The sequence below is a fragment of the Chrysochloris asiatica genome, unplaced genomic scaffold, assembly GCF_000296735.1.
Source record: "Chrysochloris asiatica unplaced genomic scaffold, ChrAsi1.0 scaffold00022, whole genome shotgun sequence".
Lineage (NCBI taxonomy): Eukaryota > Metazoa > Chordata > Mammalia > Afrosoricida > Chrysochloridae > Chrysochloris > Chrysochloris asiatica.
Window position 1 is genome coordinate 10,853,557 of NW_006408540.1, and position 16,165 is coordinate 10,869,721.

The window sequence follows — 16,165 nt, forward strand, 5'->3', positions numbered from 1 at the left end:
CAGTTGAGTACTTTAACCACTGTAGGACCACTGCTCTGTCAGTAAAGATTATAGCCAAGGAAACCCTATGGGGCAGGGTTGCCGTTTTATATTGGGTCACTCAGAGTCAGGATTCACTTGAGGTCACTCCAAAACAGTGAGCTAGCACCATGATGCATCAGCAGTTTGTACACAGCCCTATAGTAAACCTCCTAACCATCCTACTCTTTCTTCCCTGATCACATGTGCTTTGCTTCATTTTATCCCCAAGCAGCTGTTTCAGCATCCTGCTGTCATCCATCCTCTACATGTATCCAGCCCAGTGGAGCTACATTAAAGTAAGCAGGGCTTTTCTGCAGGGAGGTTGGCTGCTTTCCAAGACTTCATTATGAGTGATCCTTCCTTACCTCTCATGTTTCAGAGGTTCTTGGTTGTCAGGCATCAGGGTTTCAAGATGCTCAATGGAGATTTGTGGCAAGACCACATTTCACCGCTTCCACAATGTAGACCTGAAGCTTGAATGGAGACAAGTGTGTGCTCTGCACAGAGGAAACATGGATTCAGATTCCCTGGAATTTGAGAATCCTGTAAACTAAGATTGTAATGGGGATGCACCAGTTTAGTAGAAGAAAAATAGCTCATCAGAACATTGAATAACTTCTGCAACATTGAGGGTTTGCTTTCTTCATGCAAAGAGAATTATTAAGGCTGACTTTGTCCATATCAATCGAACACATATTTCCCAGTTCACCAGCTTCTCTGCAGGAGAAAGATATGGCAATTTGCTTCCAAAAATGTTTACAGTCTTAGAAGCACTATGGGAAAGCTCTACTTTGTCCTAAAGGGTCACATGAGTCAGAATAGACTCAAATGCAGTAAGTTTTATTTTGGTTTAGTATTATAAAAAAATGTTAAATCTGCATTTGACTTGAGCAGTCAACTTAACACTATACAGAAGTTTAAACTCTTTAGCAAATTAGGTAAATGTTTGGCATAATATGAAATTAAACATAAATATGTTCTGAATTCCTTTTCCATATTTTTTCACTCAAGTGGAAATAAGGATCAAATAAGCAAAAATAGAAGATCTAAAGTACTTTCTTTAACATCCCTAATAAGAAGAATAAAGTAGCTCACAGAGATTACCATCTAATTTCCCAATCTAGCTTTGCCAAGTAGTTACTTTCTGATTTGCAATCCCTTTCCACTGAGTGAATTGCAATTCACGGAACCTTTACGGAACAGAGTAGAACTGCACTGTAGTATTCCTAAAGCTTTAATCTTTATGAAAACAGAGTAATTACTTATCAACATAAGTATGGGTGAGATTCAAGACCATCAACTGTGAACTGAAATAAAGTGCTTGTGAAATTTTCTGCAGCCATCTCCAGGTTTCTAAGAGTATGCAAAGAGAAGATGAAAAATTTAAATATTTGTTGTTGTTGTTCAGATTTTAACAAATGGCAATGATAAGGCAAAATCTTGACAAGGAACTGAGAGTATATGCAAAGAAGTGATCATCATGGGGGGGGGGCTGAAATTTAATCTGGGTAATAAAAGAAGAGATGATAATGAGGGATAATGAAAAGTTGATAAGATCAGTGAATTGGTAGAAAGATTGTCATAGTAGTGTGCTTGCTGTAATAAGCTTGTAAAACAGGTAAAGCTTGTAATCGAGGTGGAAGCTTATAATGTGCAGTATAGAATAATATAACTGATAGCAATGAAGATATTTAAGATGTCACTTCTCAAACAATCTCTGGTGAATAATTGTCTTAGGCTGGATTCTCTATAAAAGCAAATCCAGTGAAGCTTATTCAAGGGGGCTTTAAAAAGTTTGTGGAAAAATTCCATGATTTTTTCATTCCATTTTCCCACTAACTTTTTGAAAACCCTCATATATGTATCCAAAGAGATTTATATCAAGAAAATGGCCCACTTAGTTGTTGTTGTTATAGCTATATGCCATCTAGTCAGACTCTGACTCCAGTGATACACAGGATACTTGGTTTCTATAAAGTGATCAGTTTAGTGATGCATTTCTTTTTTCTTAGTGATGCATTTCTTAGTGATGCATCAGTGTAGATATGCATTTCTTTTTAGTCTGTTTAGTGTCTGTCAGGAGGGACCAGTTGCTGGAGAAGGATATCATGTTTGGTAGGGTGGAGGGTCAGAGAAAAAGAGGAAGACCCCAATGAGATGGATTGGCAAAGTGGCAGCATCAATGGGCTCAAGCATGACAATGATAGTGAGGTTGGCTCAGGATTCGGCAGTGTTTCGTTCTACTGTGCATAAGGTCGGTATGGGTTGGTACCAACTCGATGGCACCTAACAATAACAGTATCTTTCATGTATTCTTAATCTGAGGATTTCTAGTATATGTTGACATTTTGATAATTAGCTCAATTTTCAAAGGAACTAATGATGTCAAATTATGTTAAAGACATTGATGTATAAAATATTGACTTGAGGTTTTGCAGATCAGAAAGGTAATATGAAATGAAGACAACATGAGGACCAGCTTTATGTTATAAATTTATGTACTCTATCATTAATTGTTTTTAGAAAATGGGAAAGGGTGCTTTGAGAAGTCTATCTACTATATTGCTAAAGAAGTTCAAGTTAATCTTAAGTAATTGATATGGTAGGTCTAACAAGTTATATCAAACTGTGTCCTCTGAAAATAGTAACAGATAAAGCATGTGACATTTATATATAGATATACTTAGGTAATCTGCATTACATATATATAGTTTCATAGTTATTTAATACTGCTATAACAGAGGTACCACAAATTGATGGTTTTAACAATGAGAAATGTATCCATTTATAGTTTGTTGTTGTTAAGTGCCGTCGAGTCGGTTCCTACCCATAGCGACCCTGTACAGGGTTTCCGAGGGTGTAAATCTTTACGGGAGTAGAAACCCTCATCTTTTATAGTTTAGGAGGCTAGAAATTCAAATTCAGAGTGTGGACTCTTGGTGAAGGCTTTTCCTTTGTTGGCATTTGTAGGCCCAGTATTCCTTGGAGATAGCCATACATCTTGGCATCAATCATCCCCTGGATTTAGGAGCATCATAATTAAGGACCCAGGTCCAAAGGATGTACTCCACGAAAGGCTCTTCTATCTTGGTGCAACAGGTTCCTCTGAACTCAGGTCACTTCTCTCTCTTATATTTTGAAAGAGATTGCATTTTATCTCATTACTATCATAGAAATAGCATATTCATAGTATATTTATGATATAGTATAACCACTTTGGAGTCCTGGTGTGGCACTGTGGGTTAATGCACCAGATCACAAAACTGTTTGAACTGCAAAGTCGGTAGTTCTCGCTCACCATCCACTCCTTGGAAACCCTTTATAGGTGACTATGGGTCGGAACCGACTTGACGGCACTTAACAACAACAAATAATTACATCAGATAATGACATGCCACATTAAATAATACCATAGGGTTGATTGTATTACATTAACTCTCATATTAGAGGTCATAAGAACATCTTAACTGCAAAACCCACTGAAATCCTGGCCTAACCGAGTTGACACAAAACCTTAACTTCTCCCAGCATTTCACAAAACACATACATCTGTATGTATATATATATGAAAGCTGCATAATGGTGAAAATGAAAATTTCCTTTATAAAAGCCAGGATAATTCAAGATATTCCAGGTCACAAATACATGATGATTTTTTGAGGAATTATATAACACATTTCAAGTAGAAAAGTAAACAAAAGGTGTTGTTGTTGCTGTTGTTAGGTGCCATCGAGTCAGTACCAACTCATAGTGACCCTATGCACAGCAGAATGAAACACTGCCTGACCCTGGGCCAACCTCACTACTGTTGCCACGCTTGAGTCCATTGATGCTGCCACTTTGCCAATCCATCTCATTGGGGGTGGGTCTTCCTCTTTTTCTCTGACCCTCCACCTTACCAAACATAATATGCTTCTCCAGTGACTGGTCTATCCTGACAATACGTCTGAAGTATGAGAGATGAAGATTGGACATCTTGGCCTCCAAGGAGCACTCTGGCTGCGCTTCTTCCAAAACAGATCTATTGGTTCTTTTGGCAGCCCATGGCACTTTCAATATTCTCCTCCTACACCATAACTCAAAAGCATCAATTCTTCTACAGTCTTCCTTATTCACTGTGCAGCTTTCACATGCATATGAGGTTATTAAAAATACCATGGATTGGGTCAGATGCACCTTAGTCCTCAAGCTGACATCTTTGCTCTTCAACACTTTAAAAAGGTCTTGTGCAGCAGATTTGCCTAATGCAATACATCGTTTGATTTCTTGACTGCTGCTTCAGTGAGTGTTGATAATTGATCCAAGAAGAATGAAGTCCTTGACAACTTCAACCTTTTCTCCTTTGGTAAGTATGTTGTTTATTGGTCCAGTGGTGAGGATTTTTGTTTTCTTTACATTAAGATGTAATACATACTGAAGGTTGTGCTCTTTGATCTTCATCAGTAAATGTTTTATGTCCTCTTCACTTTCAGGAAGCAAGGTTGTATCTGCATATTGCAGGTTGTTAATGAGTCTTCCTCCAATCGTGGTGCCATGTTTTTCTTCATAGAACCCAGCTTCTCTGATTATTTGCTCAGCATACATGTTGAATAAGTATGGTAAAAGAATACAACCTTGTTGCACACTTTTATTAACAATTAAAATGATAGCTCTATATTTGATAATTAAGTGAATAGTGAAAATATTAATAGAATATAAGATAATTTTAAATAGATGACTGATTAAAATAATAGGCATAACAAACACTCACACATATATGTTGCTGTTAAATCCTATTGAATTGGTTCTGATTCACAGCCACCCTACATAGGGTTTTCTGAGACTGTAAATTTTTGTAGGAGCAAAAATTCTAGGAGTGTAGTGACTCCATAGGATGAAGACTGGGCTTCAAAATACACGGCAGGTGGTTTGAGCCCACAAGCTGCTCTGCAGGAGGAAGATGAAGCTTTTTGCTCCAGGAAATCTTTTTTTAAAGCCTCAGAAACTCTATAAAGGATCTCGCAAAATTCTATCAGGTGATCTCCATCATTGCTTCTATCACTAAGCCATATTTTCCAAATATTAATTCTTCCTTCTTGTTTCCAACTTTCATAATCCAATCAAAAGTAATTATTAATGCATCTTGATTGCATGCTTGATCAATTTGAGACCAAAAAATTTAGTAGAATTATTTAATTTCATCTTCATTGGCTTTCAGGGTTCTTGCCTACATTTGAATAATAGTGTTATTAATTGATCTTCCTTAAAGGCATATGGTGATTATCCTATCACAGATAGCATTGTACGTCAAGACAGATCTTGAAATGTTTTTTTTTGACAATGAATGTGATGCCATTCCTCTTCAATTAATTATTCCCAGCATAGTAAACCATATGACTGGATTGTCTGATTCAAAATGCTCAATATCTATTCATACAATCTCACTAATGCCTAGGATATAAATTGTTCTGCATTCCATTTCATTTTGATGACTTCTAATTTTCCAAGAGCCATTGTGTGATACCATAAGATAAGCATTGGACAGTTTAATTGTAAGATCAGCAGTTCAAAGCCACTAGCAACTTCTTGAAAGCCCTATATAAGGTTGTTATGAGTCAAAACAGATCTAATAGCATTTTACAACAAAAAACATATTTCACACATTTTAAATTCCCATTATTAATGGATGTTTGCAATGTTTCCTTCTCACTTTGAGTTGTACCCCATCAGCAAATCAAAGTCCTGAAAGCTTTGTTCCATTCACCTAATTAAGATTAACTCTACTTTGAGGAGTCAGCACCTTCCCAGTTATATTTGGAGTAACTTCCAGCCTGAGGGTCTCATCTTCTGGCATTATATCAGACAATGTTCTACTGTTTCTCATAAGGTTTTCAGTGCCAAACAATTAAGTAGTAGTCTGCTTTTATTCCCTCCTAATCTGTTTTAGTCTGGAAGCTCAGCTGAAACCTCTTCAACATGGGCACATCTCCTGTTGTTTCAATAACCAGTAGCATAACTTCCAACATCACAGCAATATGCAAGCCACAACTAAATGGCAAGCTGACAGATTAGTCATGGATATATAGATTTTATACACAGACACACATATATAGTTTTTACATGCTATACAAACAAAGGTCCTTTGGTGGTAGAAATGTCGTGTACTTCATCACTAATCGAAAGTTTTGCAATTTGAAACCATTACGTGATATAGCAGAAGAAACATCTGGAGATCTGTTTGCATAAAAGTTACAGTCAAGAAAACCCTGTGGACCTCAGGGAATACCAAGGGAAATTGGCATAGCATAGTCCACAAAGACAGTGTTCTACATATTATTTTGGGATCTTAAAAGCTCATGAATGGTCATATAAGATGCAATGTTCCTCATATTTGTCTCTCCATGTGCAGAAAAAAGAATAGTGATGAGAATTGAATGTATGTGTGGACTAATACATCATATGAATATGATGTCTAAGACATCATCTCCACAACTCAGAGACCAGAAGAACTAGATGGTACCTGGTTCTGAAAGGGATCACATTAGAAGATCCTGGATAGAGTGGTAAAAAATGTATGACAAACCTCAAAATTATCACACAAACAAAAAAGGACTGGACTTACTGATCAGAAAGAAACTGGAGGAACCCACAACTATGGCCCACAACTACCCTTCAGATCTGTGAAGGAACTCACCCTCATGGACTGTTTTCAGCCAAGCAAAAGATAGGTATATTGATGGGACAACAACACTAGTAAAGTATGCTCCCATGGAATGGTCAGTCATTCAAAATCAAAATGGCAACATTAACTAGGACAAAGTTGAGATGGGTGGGGAGATGGATGGAATGGTAATAGGAAACTAGGGAGGAAGTGAGGTAACTATTGTTGATGGAGGGGGTTCTGATCATTGAGATGAAATGAAGTGTATTATTTGTTGACTGTAAACTGATGTTGTCTGTAAACCTTCACTCAATTCACACAAAAAAAGTTGAAAAAAACCCGACAACATCCTATGGAACTGTTCTACTCTGTAACACATAGCGTTGCATGAGTTGGAATAAACATTACAGCAACATGTCTCATTTTATGTATAAACAGCCCTCTAGAAAACATATTGGAAGGAAATAAGTCATTTATAAAAAAACAAAAGAGTGAAATAAAATGCCTAAGCAAAATCTTATCCAAAAATATAGAAATTTAAATGAACATGCAAATATTATTTATAGCAGCAGAATATTGTCAGGCATAGTACTAGAAGAGGAGCATCTTGAGTTGGAAGGCACTCAAAATCCAACTGGAGAAGAGTTGATCACAATGTAGAATTGATCACAATGACCTGAAAAGAGGATAGCTTTTGAACCTTCATTTGCTGATGGAACACAACTCAAAATGAGGAAAAATGGCTGCAAATATCATTAGTAATTGGAACAGGGAATGTATACAGCATGAATACAGGAAATTGGAAGCTGACAAACTGAACGGCATGCATAAATATCAATATCTTACGCATTAGTAAGCTAAAATGGACTGCTATTTTGAATTTGACAATCATCCTGGTTTACTATGCCAGGAATGACAAACTGAAGAGAATGGAGTCTCATTCATACTCAAAAAGAACATTTCAATATCTATTTTAAAGTACAATGTTGTCTGTAATAGGATAATATCCATACACCTACAAAGAAAGATGGAAAGTGAATAAGGAAGACTATAGAAGAATTGATGCTTTTGAGTTATGGTGTTGGAGGAGAATATTGAAAGTGCCATCAGCTGCCAAAAGAACAAACAGATCTGTGTTGGACGAAGTGCAGCCAGAGTGCTCCTTGGAGGCCAAGATGGCTAAACTTCGTTTCTCATATTTTGGACATATTTGTTAAGAGGGACCAGTCCCCGGAGAAGGATATTGTGTTTGGTAAAGTGGAGGGTCTAAGAAAAAGAGGAAGATCCCCAGCGAGATGGATAGGCAAAGTGGCAACATCAAAGGACTCAAGCATGGCAACAATTGTGAGGTTGGCCCAGAACCCAGCATTGTTTCGTTCTGTTGTGCATAGGGTCACTATGAACATATATTCAAATATATGCTCCAAAAAAAGCCAGTGGTGATAAAAATGAAAAATTCTACCAACTTTTTCAGTCTGAAATGAAGAACTATGCAATTAAGATACATTGACAATTACTGGTGATTAGAATGCAACTGTTGGAAACAAAGAGAAGACTCAGTAGTTGGAAATATTGTCTTGATGATAGAAACAATGCTGGAGATGGCATGATAGAATTTTGTGAGACCGATGACATGAGCCTTTTCTCAACAATAAAGGAATTCTGATAGTATAGCCTAATGATTACGAATAGGGCTGTGAACTTCAAGGTCAACATTTCAAAACTACCAGCTGTTCCATGGGAGAAAGATGAAGCTTTCTTCTCCTGTAAAGATTTACAGCCTCTGAAATCGAAACACTGTACAGAGTCCGAACCGACTCCAGGGCACATAACCACCACCATCAGCTAGAACACACAGGAATGAAATTGACTACATCTGTGGGAAGAGACTGTGGAGAAGCTCAATATCATCAGCCAAAACAAGGTCAGGGGTCAATTGTAGAGCAGACCATTAATTGTTCATATGCAAATTCAGGCTGAATCTGAAGAAAATTAAGAGACCTGTTTTGTTGTTGCTAAGTGCCATAAAGTTGATTCTGACTCATAGTTACCCTATACAGGATTTGTAAGGAGTGGCTGGTGGGTTTGAACTGCCCACCTTGAGATTATCCTACAGTGTCACACCAGAACTCTAAAAAAGGTGATAGAGTTAAAATATGGCCTTGAGTATATCTCGCCTGAAGTTAGAGACTGTTTCAAGAGCAGATTTAATGCATTAGACATTAATGACCAAAGTCCAGAAGCTGTGGGATAACATCAAGAACATCATACGGGAAGTAAGCAAAAGATCATTAAAAAAACAGGAAAGAAAGAAAAGACCAAAATGGATGCCAGAAAAGACTGAAATTTGCTTTCTGTGTAGAGATGGTCAAGTAAATGGAAGAATTGGGGAGTCAAAGAGTTGCCCAGAAAATTTTGAAGAGCAGAAAACAAAGTTAAGTATTATAATGAAATGTGCAGAGACTTGGAATTAGAAAATCAAAAGGGAAGAAAAGGCTCAGCATTTCTGAAGCTGAAAGAATTGATGAAAAAATTCAAGCCTCGATTTCCAATATTACAGGATTTTATGGGCAAAATATTGAATAATACAAAAAGTTCTCAAAAGAGTCACTGTACCACAAAGAAATAGTTAATAATCAGAACCTTCAAGATGTGTCATATGGTCAAGAGCTTATGGTACTGAAAGAAGAAATCCAAATTACACTGAAGGCATTAGTGAAAAAGTAAGTTTCTAGGAATTGGCAGAATACAAATTGAAATATTTCAATCAATTGATACTACACAGGAGGTGATCACTCCTCTATGCCAAGAAATTTGGTAGACAGCTACCTATCTGACCAACCAATTTGAAAAGATTCATATTTGTGCCTATTCTAAAGAGAAATAGTCCAGTGGAAAGCAGAAATCATCAAACAATATCATTAACATCACATGCAAGCAAAATTTTGCTAAAAATAATCATAAAAGGACTGAAACAGTGCATAGACAGGGAACTATCAGAAATTCCAACTAGATTCATAAGATGACATGGTATTAGGGATATTATTACTGATGTCAGATGGATCTAGGCTAAAAGCAGACACTACCAGAAAAATGTTTACTTGAGCTTTACTGATTACATAAAGGCCTTTGATTGTGTGGGTCATAACAAGTTATAAATAACACAGCAAAAATGGGTATTACAGAAAACTTGATTGTGCTCCTAAGGAACCTTTGCATAGACCAAGAGGCAGTCATTAAAACAGAACAAGGGAACATTGAATGGTTTTAAATCAGGAAAGGTGTGTGCCAGGGCTGTATTCTTCACCATATTTATTCAGTCTATACACTGAGCAAATAATCTAAGAAGCTGTATTATATGAAGAACACTGCATCAAGATTGGAGAAGACTCTATGATATGTAGGTGATCCAACCTTGGTTGCTGAAAGCAAAGAGGACTTGAAATCCTCACTTGCACCTCAATTTAAAAAAGATATTCTTAAAACTGGACCAGTAAATAACATCATAATAAATGGAGACAAGATTGAAGTTGTCAAAGCCTTCATTTTCCTTGGATCCACAATCAACAGTTATGGAAGCAGCAGTCAAGAAATCAGACGATGTATTGCATTAGGTAAATCTTTTTACAAAAGATCCCTTTATGTGTTCAAAACCAAAGATATATAACTTTGAGGACTAATATGCATCTGATTCAAGTCATGATATTTTCAATTGTTTCAGATGCTTGGGAAAGTTGACCAATGAATAAGGGAAACCATGGAAGAATTGACTCATTTGAGTTGTGGTGTTAGAGAAGAATACTGAAAGTGCTATCATCTTCCACTGGAACAAAAAAATCTGTTTTAGAAGAGGTACAGCCAGAATACGACTTTGAAGCTAAGATAGTGAGATGTTATTTCTCTTATTGTGATTTGGGTAATAGCTTACAAAGCAAAATATTTTCTGTTTCATCAATTTATACACATTTTGTTTCATGACAGTAGTTACAATTCCCTACTTTCCTGGGTTCTTCATGTCCTTTCTTTCATATCCCTTCCTGCTTTCTGTAGTTTGTATTTGGGCAAATGCTGCCATTTTTTGATGTTTCATTTTTCTGAGGAGCACATTCCTTATTTGTGTTGTTGTTTACTAGGTCGACATTTCAGTTGTTTGACTGAAAGATGAGCTCCAGATGTGAGTTATTTCCAGGTTTGAAGGGTATGTAAGGACCGTAGTCTTGGAGGTTTCACCAGTCTTTATCAGACCAGAAAGTCTGGTCTATTTTATGAATCTGAATTTTGTTCTACATTTTTTGTCACTTCTATTATGGTTCTAATCTGAGATAGTGGTAGCCTAGTGTCTAGTTCTTCTGGCTTTAGGACAGTGGAGGCTGTGGTTTGTGTATTCAACTAGTCATTTGGGTTAATTATTTCCTTGATTCTCTGATTTTCTTTTTTGCTCTGGATGGGAAGAAAATAATAGTTAAATCTTGAATGACCACTAGTAAACTTTGAAGCCTCCAATTGCTACTCACCAAATCAAGATATCATATATTGTCTTTATGATCTATTTTATAACAGTCGACCTAGATATATCCCAATATACATCATTCTTGTCTCAGTATTAAAGAGACCAGCTTTCTATAAGTTAATCACAAATATAGTTTGACATTAAAAAAAAAAAAAAATGAAACCAAATAGATTATAGGATCTAATTGGCACAAAGAATCTTGTATGTGTGTGTGTGGAAAGTTAGGAAAATCCTACAAATGGAGGATAATTGGTAGTATCTTAAATATATAAAATATTAAAACACACATATAGCTTCAGAAACGAAAGCAACTAAATATCTATAAAATATACAGAAGATAACACACAAAATAATAATCAAATCATATTACAATTCCATTAAGAAGTCATTCTTTCTTGAATAGTAGAAATAGGGGAACTTGTCAACTACCATGAAAAAGTATACACTCATTCCTCACTTAATGACATGGTTAGGTTCCAAAGACCAGGCTATTAGGTGAAAATCAGCTTTATGTGGAAACAGAGGATGATACTCATCAGATCACAAAATGAAAGATGACTGCATCATTACATAACTGCCACATTTCATAAGTACATACCTGACAAACCACAGAAAGTCATGGTCCAAGCAATTTGACAACAGAGTTTTAACCCTCAGTCAGCAACTCTCTCACCTCACACCTCACTATCCACTAATACTTGGAAAATAGATTACTAACAATTATTAAAAATGTGAAATGTCAGATAACGGTATAGTTGATAGGTGATGAATAAGATGAACATGCAAATTTAGAATTGTATATCACTCCTTGGGAGTCTTGGTGTGGAGCCATGGGATAAACATTGGACTGCTACCCATAAGGTCAGTGTTGAAACCCACCAGCCACTCTTCAGAAATCCTATACAGGGTCACTATGAGTGGGAACTGACTTGATATTACATAACACCACAACAAAACAAGCAGAAAAAAATGAAATCATAAAAATAATTACAAGAAAGATTTGTTTTGTTTTATTTTTATATTAGGGTACAAAAGTCTTTTCTAAATGCAATGCAAACTTTAGAAGGAATAAAGTACATCTGACTACACAAAATTTAAAAACTCCTAATTTTAGAAAAGTGTGCTTATTCAAATGAAAAGTTGGTGACAGAATGTGAAATAGATCATTATAAATGGAAAAAGGACACAGGACACTTGGTGTGGCGCTGTAGGATCCAACACTGGACTACGAGCCACAAGGTCAACAGTTCAATCCACTAGCTACTCCTGGGAAGTGCTATACCAGGTCTTTACAAGTCAGAATGGACTCTAAGGAACTTAACAACAACAACAAAGAACATAAAAATATTCAAAGAAAAATAAATACGTTTTTAAAATACTGTATAAGTAAACTATAATAAGATGAATTCAAATTGCAAGTACAAGGTACTATTTTTAAACTATCAGCATTGCAAATTATGGATAACACATTTTCTTCTGATGGAGGGGTGGTGGGCATATGCTCACATTCCTGGCTATAACAATAAAAATGGATAAAACACTTCTGTGCACAGAAATCACTTTTGAAAAAATATTTGAAAATGTGTTATTAGATGTTTCTACAAAATGAGTCTGGTTCACAAAATGTGTGTGTTTCCTCAGATTAGTTACTACTGTACACCTGAATTAGATATCTACTAGCTCTTACAATACCAGAGTTATGTGGGCATTTGCTTCTAGGATAATATAGATTATTACTGCTCAGTTTTAGTACTGAGTGTGGTCCCAGTTGCCAATCAGAAGAATCAAGTGAGGAGTGTATTCAGTTTTTACATAATTTTGAGTGATTAATCATCATTATTATGATTAAATTGTTTTGATTTAGTAAAAGTCTGTTTGGGATTTTTAAAACAAAATCATATTTAATCATTTTTATTGGCTCTCAATTTCACTAGCATATCACTCACACCCACAAGTAAAGGCCCCTGCTGCTTTCCTCCAAATAACACCTCCCTCTTACTAACACGTTATATAAAGAAGAGCGCCTTCCTTTGGGTAGCAGATTTGAGTTTCAATTTCTTCCTTTGGTCAATTGTTTCTTTGCAACATGTTGCTCTTTGCTGCATGGCATTGATTTTGACTTCTGACTATTAAGAGAGGGTATTGTTGTTGTTCAAACTCACAATAACCCTGTCTAGGGTTTCTGAGAGCAGTTGGTGGGTTTAAACTACTGACTTTGTGGTTAACAGTCCACAATTTATCCTTATCCTACAGCTTATCTGGTAGCGTAGTGGTTATGAATCGGGCTGTTAACCTTAAGGTCAGTATTTTGAAACTATCAGCTGTTCTGCAGGAAAAAGATGAGGCTTTCTGCTCCTGTAAAGATTTACAGCCTCGGAAACCCTGTACAGGGTTGCTAGGAGTCAAAAACAGCTCCACGGCACATAACAATAACAACAACAACAGCTTATCCTACAGCACCGCACCAGGACTCTGGAAGTTTGATAAACAAATAATACATATAATGCATTATTATATCATCCATTAAAATTGAGACACACATTGTTATCAATGACATTCAAATTATGAAGAAAGCAAGTCGCACATTGTCCATATGCTATGATGTTGTGTGCTGATCCTGACTCATGGTGATTCTATAGGACCACTAAGTGTCATGGTTCCAGTCAGGTATCCGTTGATATATCTGAAATGACACATAAGCTAGAGGTAACAGTGAAAATTTCTGTGAAAAGATTGGAGACACTGAGAAAAAGACATCAAAGGGGACATTTTTCCATTAAAGTTTTATATTATTTGAATTTTTCAACAGGTACATATATTGCCTACTGATTAAAAAACCTACAAGCAAGTGTAGGTTATTAATGATGAAAATGTATTCTTTAGAAACAGTGGTGCCATGTATGCTTTCAGACTTCACTGAGTAGGTTTTCAACCATGAGGCGCAAATGCTATCTGTTTATGAATGAGCTTTATCAAAGAGCTAAACTGACTTGAATTTCCTGAAAGTAGAGGTAAAATAGTTTGTGCAGAAGGGATGAGAAAAGAGAGCATTCTATATCTATATCCATCGATTTCCACTTGTAATCAGATCTTCTCAGTACTATAGGGCAGAATTATATTTTATTCATTCAGTGCATATGAAGTTAGAGACTGCATGGTCTAGGAACCTGAGATCCTTCCATGATATAAAAGACATCTTAAACCATGTCATGCACCTAGGGGGAGCTGTGATCAGCCTTCACAGTGGCCACCTAGAGCTGGTATCAGAAGCATTATGGTTGACATGCTAGTCTTAGAAGATTACACAAAGCACTTGGAATAACACCCAGGAATATGTGTGTGCATACTTTATTGGGCACATACTTGATGATGAAAGTGGTGGTGGCAGTTGTGTGCCCTGAAGTTGGTTCTGATTCATAGAAACTATACAAACCGTTTCTGAGGCTGTAATTATTTACAGCCTTCGGTATGGGTTGCATCTCCATGTCAGGAAAACAAAAATCCTCACTACTGGACCAATAAACAACATTCTTATCAATGGAGAAAAGATTGAAGTTGTCAAGGGCTTCATTCTTCTTGGATCAACTATCAACACTCACGGAAGCAACAGTCAAGAGATCAGACGACATATTGCATTGGGCAAATCTGCTGCACAGGAACTTTTTAAAGTATTGAAGAGCAGAGATGTCAGCTTGAGGACTAAGGTGCACCTGACCCAAGCCATGGTATTTTCAATAACCTCATATGGATGTGAAAGCCGGACAGTGAATAATGAAGATTGTAGAAGAATTGATGCCTTTGAGTTGTGGTGTTGGAGGAGAATACTAAAAGTGCCATGGACTGCCAAAAGAACCAATAGATAGACCTGTTTTGAAGGAAGTGCAGCCAGAGTGCTCCTTGGAGGCCAGGATGGCTAAGCTTCGTCTCTCATACTTTGGCATATTGTCAGGAGGGAACAGTCGCTGGACAAGGATGTCATGCTGGATAAGATGGAGGGTCAGAGAAAAAGAGGAAGACCCCCAACAATTTGGATCAGCCAGGTGACATCATTGATGGCGTCAAGTGTGGCAGCGGTAGTTAAGTTGGCCCAGGATTGGACATTGCTACATTCTGCTGTACATGGGGTCACTATGAGTCAGTTCCGATTCAATGGCACCTGACAACAACAACAACACTTATTTACTGGAGCAGAAAATCCCATCTTTGTCCCACAGAGTGGCCAGTGGATTTGAATTGCTAGTAAAACACATAACCCATTAGGGGTCATTTGATGATGAAATTAGATTGATTAAAAGATGGTATTCAAAAATACATTTTACCTGACCGCTTTTGATGTACAATAAGTGATATCAATAGGTAGAAGTCTAAACCATTTTTCTAAATAAAACCTTGTTGGTCTTAAATTACTTCATTATATATCTGCATAGGATTTTACAACTTAAAAATATTTTCGTATTATCAGTATTTCCTTCTTACAATTTAAAGAAAGAAGTTTTTCTCATCTGGCTTCATAGATTGCTATATGAGTCTCATAAAACGCATTTCTATCAAATTGATTCCTACTTGCGACAACACAGCATCTTACAAAGAAGAAGCGCTATGTTGGGTTTCTTGACTGTAATCTTTGTGGAAGCAGACAGCCAGCTCTTTCTTCCTTGGCATGGCTGGATGGTTTGAATTGCCAATTCAAAATTTCCAATTACAGTTGAGGAGTGAAAATCATTTGTGCCCCTAATTGTTGTTGTTGGTAAGTGCTGTGCAGTTGAGTTGATTCTGACCCATAGCAACCCTGTACAGTGTTTCCCAGGAGCAGCTAGCTGTTAAGATTGAACCACCAACGTTGCAGTTCGAATGACTTTGCAGTCTGACACATTAGACCATAGTGCCACACCAGGACTCCTAGAGACCTATATAAATCTCATAAAGGTTGTGGATTTTCAAAGTTACTTGACTGGCAAGTGGCAGGTTTCAAATGAACCCCCAAGTTTTTTTTT